Below are 10,217 nucleotides of genomic sequence, written 5' to 3'. Positions count from 1 at the left end.
ATAAAACAGAGACATTCATATACAGGTAGAAAACGGGAACATATCACTATGCCCCAAAACTTAGGCACCTTCTCAAAATAATCAGGAAAGAAGGTGTACAGGTATTACCTTTATCAGACTTAAACCTATCTGGTTCCAGCTTTAAGAGTTTCCACCTATCTGTCACATGTTTGGATTCAGTGTACAGTCTATATTTACTTTATATTCTTTATGACTGTGTGAGCTTCAGCCATATAATCCCTTAGCCTTTGCCTCGTCAGTCTGTAAAAACACTATTTTAGTCTCTCCTCATTTCTTTTTTTTTTTTTTAAGATTTTATTTATTTATCTGACAGACAGAGATCACAAGTAGGCAGAGAGGCAGGCAGAGAGAGAGGAAGGGAAGCAGGCTCCCCGCCGAGCAGAGAGCCTGATGCGGGGCTTGATCCCAGGACGCTGGGACCATGACCTGAGCTGAGGGCAGAGGCTTAAACCACTGAGCCACCCAGGCACCCGCATTTCTTTGTTCTTTCCATTACAATCTGAATAGGAAATTTGGTCATTTAAAAATTTTCATGTTGAATAAATTTTCTTAGTAGGTTCTAACTGGCGTTGGGAATATGAGGAAGTCCAGGGGGAACTGAGTTCCTTCCCTCAACCTACAAATCAATACACTATTGCATTGGTTCTGCCCAAACAACCCAAGTCTAAATTCTTTAGACTTCCCTCCAGAAATTCCCAAGTCTAAATTCTTTAGACTTCCCTCCAGAAATTTCTGTTTTTAGGCCTTGTCTCACCTCTATGCTAACCCTCTGGGGCTTGAAGCAAATACCAAAAGCAGTCCTATATACAATAACATTTCCAACACTGCATGATGATACTGAGGTGGAGGCTGTGAATTTTCACTTGTCCAGGCACACAGCTCTAGGGGTCATTTTTAGATGGATATCCTAACACTTGAATAATCCCAGGCTACTCTCCAGATTGCAGCAGCATCTTCCTATCTAATCTACACATCTTATCTGCACTCCCCTTCTACAAACCTCTCAAATACTCCATTAATATTTAATTATTTTAAAGATACATTCATCTCTTTTTTGCCAGCCCAATTGTATATACAACCTACTATAAGATTTACATATATAATAGTATTTCAATGTGTTCAATTATTTGTGATATACATCTGTTGTATTTTGTTCATATTAACCTTTTTATTGTTAACATCGTGATGTGGCAGAGACTGGTTGACTGTTCCTTAAACACACCTCACCTTCTTTTTGGGCATGCACTTGGACTCCATTCCTGATCTTGCCTTGCATTTAGATACAACCATGTTGATGGGGTTCTAGCTGGTGAAATGTGTTTGGTGGATTGCCCTTCCAGATAAGGCCCACGGTAATCTTTCAAGTACCTTCTTCCATGTTTTTTTCATTATGCTGCATTTATATAAATAAGCAAGACATCCTCAAAAGTCTATCTTGAGAATGGAGGAGCCCAAGAGATGAAAGGTGTCCAGATCCCTGAGTAACCTAGCCTATCAAGAGGAAAACCTATTTGTAACTTACATGAGTAAGAAATAAATGTCTACATAGTGTATGAACCATCATATATTCAGACTACATTACATATTGTATATGAATTTTATATTGAGTGTCTTTTGGCATGATTAAACAAAGTTTTGTTCAGTTTCTGAGTAAATATTTAATAAAAATAAGTATTATGATAAAAAATATAAATAATATTTATTATTTATTAGTATTTATTCATTGGCAATGACCGACCAGTGATTACTCTAGGCACTTCACATAGCCTAGCATGTTTAATTCCCTCTCCACTCTTTCAATTAGACATAACCAGTGTGCTCTCCAGGATGAGCAAACCAATGACAAAAAGAGTTGTTACCCAAAGTTACCAAATGGCAGAGCTGAGATCACCATCTGTTTGTCTAGCTTCTAACCTGTATTCTCCCCCACTTTTCCTCCAAGTTTTTTTTTTTCCTTCTTCACCTAAGGTCCCAAATTATGCCATGTCCTTAAAATGAAAAGATGCCATAAAGTATTTCTTGAGTCATAAGCAAGGAGAAGGAGGAGGAGGAGGAGGAGGAGAAAATGGAAGAGGAGGAAGAAGAGAAGGGGGAAGAGGAGGAGGAGGAAATATATTTTTACATTTGTGCTTGCTTTTCCACTGGTCAGGACAACAATTTGCAGAAAACTACACTAACCAACTCCATGATGGAGTCCTCAGAATTAGTAATTAAAATGAGTCCATTATAAATGTTATTGACAATCCAAAAAGTACATAACATTATCCTAGAAAAGAATAAAAGATGGGTTAGAGCACTGATTATTCACTACATCTACCATGATTTTGCTAAAAATAAACAAAAATAACTACTAAGGTAACACTTGCAATTGTGTGACATATCTGAAGCATTACAAAACCTCTTCTGGTCTCCACAAAGATTCTCTTGAGTTTCTCTTTAAAGGATGTAACACATTTCTGCTGGATAGCAAAAATCAGTTTGAAGTGTGATTTTTAACTTTTGTTACAGCTTTGGTGCAATGAGTAGTCAAAACAATTATTTTTGGTGATCTGGAATAATCATTTTATATTCAATACTAATGTAGAAGGGCTCTAACTCTGTTTCCATTTGATAGTCTTTCCATTTCCTCTCTCAGTTCTCCAGGAATGCATACATACCCAGTTTACCCACCCAGAGCTCTTTGTGGCCTAGGAAACAATGCTAAAATCCCAAGTCCTTTTTTAAAAGGATTAGTTTTCAAAGAACGGTCCTCCTTTAACTACTTGTTTTTTTTTTTCCTCCTCAATTATCACTAAGAATAGAAATAATCATAGCAGAAACAGCCTAAATTTTCTACTGCACTACTGTAAGCCGAGTTGACTTCTCTTGCACAGAGTAAACATTCTGTTTTGGGCATCTAAAATCTTGCAACTCTTATCCTGAAAAATTCCATGAAAATGAGAAATCTTAATCAGTAGTAGCAAGTAGGGGGTTGAAAGAGTTCTGAAATATAAGTACAAAGATATTTGGCCATTCCAGACCACCTTGCAGGTAACGCGTGTGACTGCAGTATTTCTTGGTCAGAGGTCATCTATTTTTTAGAATGCCATTCCCTATTTTGTAAGAAACTGATAAATCTTGAGGGTGTCCTATTAAAGTTTAAAGAGGATAGAGTAAATCTTTTTGGTATTTCTTTTATAAACTATATAGCGGTTTAAAAAGTAATCCTACACCTACAATTGAGTATTCTTTAGAAAATGAAAAACCTCCTCTCACTTATTCCTTTTATCCTCCCTCAATACACAAACAAAATCTGCAGTTTTCCTAGCTAACTGATTGAAGGTGATCGTGCAAAATAACAATATTCATGCCCAATCAAGATAGTTCCACTACTCTCTCAGAAAAGTGAAGTATCTCACCAAAATTATTGGGCACGAAAAATTTTACAAATTTTATTGGTGAGTATTAAGGTGAGCTAGGCAACATCATCAATATACATGAAATTCTTTCTAGATGTTTACATCTCTTACTCATCTTTCAGTGTTGGAACTGTATCTCTGACTCCTTCTCTGTGGGTGTGTGACTCGAAAGCTTACCTAAATTTATTCTGATGGCTATGGTTACTTGTCTGGGGAGTACCCTTAAAACAAAAGAATAAGAACCCAAGGACAGAAAAATCTACATTCCAGACTATAGTGTTGTGGTTTGTCTCCACAACATCGATTCCCCTTTCCTTCGACATCCACTTATTGGAATATTTTCCCCTCCTCTTCTCTGGTTCCATGTGGCCTAGAAGGAGTTTTGCCACTCTGATTCTGTGACTAGGGCCCATAGCCCAGGTGCAGTCAAGGATTTCCCTACCCAAGAGGCACCTGGGTGGCATAGCTGGTTAAGTGTCCAAATCTTGGTTTTGGAAAAAAAAAAAAAAATCTTGGTTTTGGCTCAGGTCATGGTCTCAGGGGGTAAGATGGAACCCTGGGTCAGGCTGTGGGCTCAGCGCAGAATCTGCTCCAGATCTTCTCTTTCTTCCTCTTCTCCACTGTCCCTCTCCCCATGTGTGCTCTATCCCCCCATCAAATAAGTAAATTTTAAAAATCTTAAAAAAAAAAATTTCTCTAACTACAATGTTGATTCAGTAATGGACATCAGAATTAAGCCAAAGGTTAAGAGTTTGAAAGGAAATAGGGTACACACCACCTATGAATACAGCTAAGAAAGGACAAAACCTAAGGAAAGAGAAATAGGATCTTAATGAGATCTTTTTGATCCTTATATCCAGTTATATCTGCAGCCAGAATAATTCTGGAATTTTGTATCATGTGACTCGGGCTCAAGGCAGGTTTTCCATCCCATCACACGCTACCTAAATGATCTTAACTGACTCCTTTCCATAGCCTTTGTTTATTTCCTTAATGTTTTTAAATGACAGCACAGGAAAAATTTAAATGGCCTCCCTCTATCCAATGCAAATGATCAGAACAACAACAATACTAAATCTACTAGGTTTTCCACACCTGAAATGATTTCTGCCAATCCTTCAGGCTAGCAATTGTGTGATTGGTGGCTTCCCATAGGTTAAAGGCGCTTTCCACCAGATCATGCTGGGTAGGGGACAGCAGAACATTCTCAAGACATCACTCATTCAAGTTGACAATTAATATGGGTTAAAATGTGGTGTTACTGACCCCACATGTGCTGAAAATGTTAGCACTTCCACCTTCAAACTACTACTCTTAACTTGGGAATGAGATACTAAAACAAACAAAAAAAGAGAAATGCAACAAAAATGTGACATAAACACAAGAGATAACCACTCAGCTTATGTACAAAGATGTGGTCAAATTCCATGTGATATACTATTTGTAGAAAAAATTTTGAAAGTATGTCATTTTTTTCAAATTTTTGATTAAAAGTTATTTTCCTCTTTGAAAATGAAAATTGGTTTTATGGTCTTCTACTTGTCAAAGCCATTTAAGTAGATCAGGTTAGAGGTCCTAATTACAAGTTGTTGGCAGCCTGTGTTTATTCTGAGATATAGTCTGACAGGTTATACTGTTTGTTTGTTTTAATTTAAAGATAATTTACTACCCATAAAAGGTAAAAGATTAATGGTCCTAGAAATTGAAATCAGTTCCCTACTCATCAAGTAGAGCGCGTCTAAGGAAGTCTATGTTTCTATACCAATTTGTGTCACAGGTGAAAATGTATTTTATATCCACAATAATTCAATCCTTGAGCTTTTCTCTTGAGATTGCCCACAAGGGTGCTAATTGCATTGTCGACTTTTGTTACACACATTAAGAATTATTCTTAGTTCTCAACATCACTTTGTATAATATGACAGCTGGCAGATGGCAATGACTTTTTATCAATATTGCTGATACTACCATTTTTAAACCAGAACACTCTATAATCCATTGCCAACTCTACAACCACCATTTCTTCTTTCAACACAAAACTATAATTGTTTTACATTTACCTCTAAAGAATGTCGTCTTTGCATGGATTGGTGCCTTCAATTAAATCTTCCAGTATAAAGATATTTATGTAGACACTGTTATGCAATTTAGAAAAGTCTCCAAATTGCATTGGTATCATTATTACAGGTAGACTTTAGTTAGCCAAAAGATTTTAGTGGTTTTACATGTATAACCTCTATAAGTAACTGTTATTGTGAAGTAATAAATGTTTAAACTGAAAAAACAAAATTATAAAAAATAAGAAGGCAGACATCTCAGTAAGAAAAAATGTGCAAAGAACATGAACAGGTAATTCCCCAAAAAAGACATACAAAGGTTCAGTTAGCATATGAACAAGTAGTTAATGTCATTAGTAATAAATGAAATACTTTCATATCTAGTATTAGTAAAACAACAGTGACAAGTCATTTTTTTCATCCCATCAGATTACCAAAGGTTGAAAAGAGCAATGATACCTAACACTAACACTAATATAGTGCAGGTGAAAATGTAAAATGTCAAAATAATTTTGTAGGAGAATTTAACAGTATTTATAAAATTACTTTTTTAAAAAATTCATTTTTAGAAATTTATCCAAAGAAAACCATTAAAAATGATGCAAAAACATTTGGACAAAAATATTCATGACTACTTTAATAAGCCTTTATGCCATAAAGGAAACTGCCACAACACACAAACTGTGTTTGTGTATGTATGTTTTATCATCTTTGTATCTTCAGTGCCAAATGCAGTGTCTGGCATACCGGGGGATTCAATATTTGTTTAATTACTTTAACTAAAGATTTACATTGTGAAAAAATTTTACTCCATCTAAATATCCAGCATTAAGCCATTGGGAAAAGAAATTATGATATGGTTTTACAATTAAATATTATGCATCTTTAGAAAATAATGTTAGTCAGTATTTATTGACATGGAATGACAATTATAATAAATTATCAGTTTACAAAATAATATGGTTTAATTTTATATAAATAAATTTTAGGGGCGCCTGGGTGGCTCAGTGGGTTAAGCCCCTGCTTTTGGTTCAGGTCATGATCCCAGGGTCCTGGGATGGAGCTCTCTGCTCAGCAGGGAGCCTGCTTCCCCACCCCTCCCCCTCCACCCCCACCTCCGCCTGCCTCTCTGCCTACTTGTGATCTCTGTCAAATAAATAAATAAAATCTTTTTATTTTTTTAAAAATAAAAATCTTTTTAAAAAATAATCTTTTTAAAAAATAAAAATCTTTTTAAAATCTTTTTAAATCTTTTTAAAAAATCTTTTTAAAAAATCTTTTAAATCTTTTTAAAAAATAAATCTTTTTTTAAAATCTTTTTAAAAAATAAAAAATAAATAAATTTTAAAATATTTCCAGAACATATTCTACACTGTAATGTTAAGAGTGATATGCATGAATTATGAGATTCACCTTTTTTAAATAATTCATCTGCATTTTCAAAACTTTCTACAAAGACTATGTATTAAAATCCTAGAGGAAGCTACATGAATTTTTATAAATCATAAAGTAAGGGAAGTTTTTTTCTAAGAATAACAAAAGCAAAAATCTTAAAGAAAAAGATGGAAGTTATATTAAAATTGAAATTTTTCTGTTTTATATTAAACTATTACTTTAGTTTTAAGACTATGTGGGAAAGGAAAAGTCTTCTGAAAATATGTCAACTATATAGGGGCACTTGGGTGGGGCAGTCAGGTAAGCCTCTGACTCTTAGTTTCAGCTAAGGTCATGGTCTCAGAGCCCTGGTTTCAGGGTTGTGAGATCAAGCCCTGGACTGGGCTCCTTGCTCAGCATGGAGTCTGCTTAAGACTCTCTTCTTCTTACCCTCCTTCCAACCCCTACACACTCTCTTTTTCTCCCTAAAATAAATAAATTTTTTAAAAATTTTAAATAAAAAATAAAAATATGTCAACTATATTTCAATAAAAAGTATAAAAAATGGAGAGACAGTCTCTGTTTTTTTTTAAATTTATTATTATTATTTTTAAAGATTTTATTTATTTATTTGACAGACGGAGATCACAAGCAGGCAGAGAGAGAGGAGGAAGCAGGCTCCCCGCCAAGCAGAGAGCCAGATGCAGGGTTTGATCCCAGGACCCTGGGATCATGACCGGAGCCGAAGGCAGAGGCTTTAACCCACTGAGCCACCCAGGCGCCCCCAGTCTCTGTTTTTTAGAGATATACTTTGAAATATTTGCAGATTAAATGATACAATGTAGGGGTGTTCTTCAACATAATCAGGAGTTGGGAAGAGGTAAAATAGAGGAATTGAGTGTAGGGAAGTTAAACAAGATTAGGCACCGGTTGATTAACTGCCTATGAATACAGCTAAAAGAGGACAAAAGCCAAGAAAAGAGAAAAATGATCTTACTGAGATCTTTCTGACCCTTATATCCAGTTGTACCTGCTGGGTACCCAGTTGAGTTGTGTGATGCACACATGAATGTATATAAATGTGTTATCTCTCGTTTTTTGTATATGACTTAAAGTTTAGTCACATGGAAATTTTAAAACAATGAACAAAAGTTACAGAGAAACCATGAACTGTAGAAAATATTTACAAAATGAATATCAAGAAATTAAACAAATTCTAAGTATATAATGAACTTATAGATAGATCCAAAATATTAAATTAGCAAGCATAGGAACAATTAACCAAAGGAAAAGAAGAGGCGACAATGACCAGTAAGCATATGAAAAAAATTACATGCTTAAATAATATTAGATGTATCTAACAGTCAAAAAGAAATTTTATTTAAAATAGGATAAAATTTCTCAACTAATAATACTGTTTTAAAATGACAAAAATCTATTTCTGACTTGAGTAAAGTGGCAATTTGAAATATCATTGATGAGCATGTAAGTTGTCACAAAGTTTCTGGTAATACTTATTTAAAATCTTAACATTTACTTATCTTTAGCCTGGCAATTTTACTTCTAGGAACATAAACTAAGAAAAAAATCACAGATGTGCACAAAAATTTATCCAGAGAAATACATCAAAGTGATACTTATAATAACAAAAGGGATATAAATAACCGAATATATAAGAATAGGGGCATTAACTCACTATGGTGGACTTATCAACAGAATTTTCTTTATCCTTTCCTTCATTTATTTATTCATTTCTTTTCAAAAATATTTAATCAAGTGTCAGGCACTGGTTAGGCAGTAGGAGTAAATTAATGAATAAAGACACATTTCATGCTTCACATGATAGAAAAAAGCTGGGGGTGGGGAGTTGTGGCCACTTGGGGTGGTAATCAAGGAAGCCTCACTCAGGAGGAGATGAAAAAGGGGAGACATGAAGAATAAGAAGAAATCAACCATGCAATGACTCAAGGAAAGATGATTCTGATCATTAAAATAATTCCATATTTAAAACATTGGAAAATGTTCATGTTAAATTAATGGGGAATAAGCAAGTGTCAAAATTATATGTAGTATAGTAATAATATCTATAAATATGTACATCACATATATGTTTGGAAGGTTAGATATCAAAACTTTAATGGCTATTTTGGAGTGGAAAAAACTTGAGTGATTTTATTTACAAATTTTCTATAATAAGAAAACAACATTTTCTACAATATGTATTGCTTTATAATGAGGACGCAATAACTAAAAAAGAGTAATAAGAATCTTTGCATTTATGAAGTTATGGTTTTAAACACTGGTACTCCACAGTTGAAGGTGTGTCAAGTATTGAAGCCAGAGGACATGTGTGACTCACCTTTCCTTAAATACTGAATATACTAGAATATTTGGAGAAACAACACAGTGATTCAGATAACTATGTAAATTTCTAGGGAGCTCACACTACGATAAACAGACACATTATTTGTGTGCTATCTACTGGAATATTGAGACCTATTCACTGAACACACACTAATTGCCAAGGCACTTTGCTAAGTAGTAGATGTCAACAGAAAATACAACACAGGGCTTCTAGGTTCATAAAATTTATATTCCAATATTTATCATCAAAGGATGATCTATTTATTATATTTAAGTCAATTTTATTAATATTCATTCAGTAAATATCTACAGAGTGTCTACCATGTCAGACAATGCACTAGGTAATGCGGATATAGTAGTGAACAAATACTCCATATTTACTAAAAGTTAGACAAGTCCCAAATAAGGGAAAAAAATAACTTAAACATAATTAATAGAACTACTCTCTAACTGCCTGAATTTCAAAACTTAAACTGTTCATAATATGTAATGTTATGCAGTATATAAGAAAGTGATCTCCATATTTCTTTTTATCTATTAAGCCTCAGCTAAATATAAGTGAAAATATTTTCCATCTTACTGATTTCTAAAATAATAGTATTGACCAGTATAGGATAAGAGGATAGTAATATTCTTTTTCACAAAAAAGACACTGGAAAAACATTCAAGTTGAAATGTTAAAAGAAAACAAAAATCAACTGCTGTATGTTTTCCTTATTGTGATTCCCTGAGTAAGCCTCATTCTCCTGAGGGCTGCCACAGAATACAACTAATAAAGCTAAGTGACTTGCTGAATGTTGAAAATGCTAGATGGTGATTGACTGGAGAAGCCATGATGTATAATTTATCCAAGTGGCAAGCAGCTTGAGCAAGCTCTAATGTAATTTTGGGCTTAATTATTTGGAAAAAAAGGTAAATGGTACATGAATGAAATCCATAAACGATACAAACCTGGGAGTTATAAATGCCAATGAGAAGAGGAAATAGTGCAGAGGTGTAGGGA

This window comes from Martes martes (assembly GCF_963455335.1).
Source record: "Martes martes genome assembly, chromosome: 5".
NCBI lineage: Eukaryota > Metazoa > Chordata > Mammalia > Carnivora > Mustelidae > Martes > Martes martes.
The sequence above is the reverse complement of the archived record's forward strand: the minus strand, read 5'-3'. Positions refer to the sequence as shown.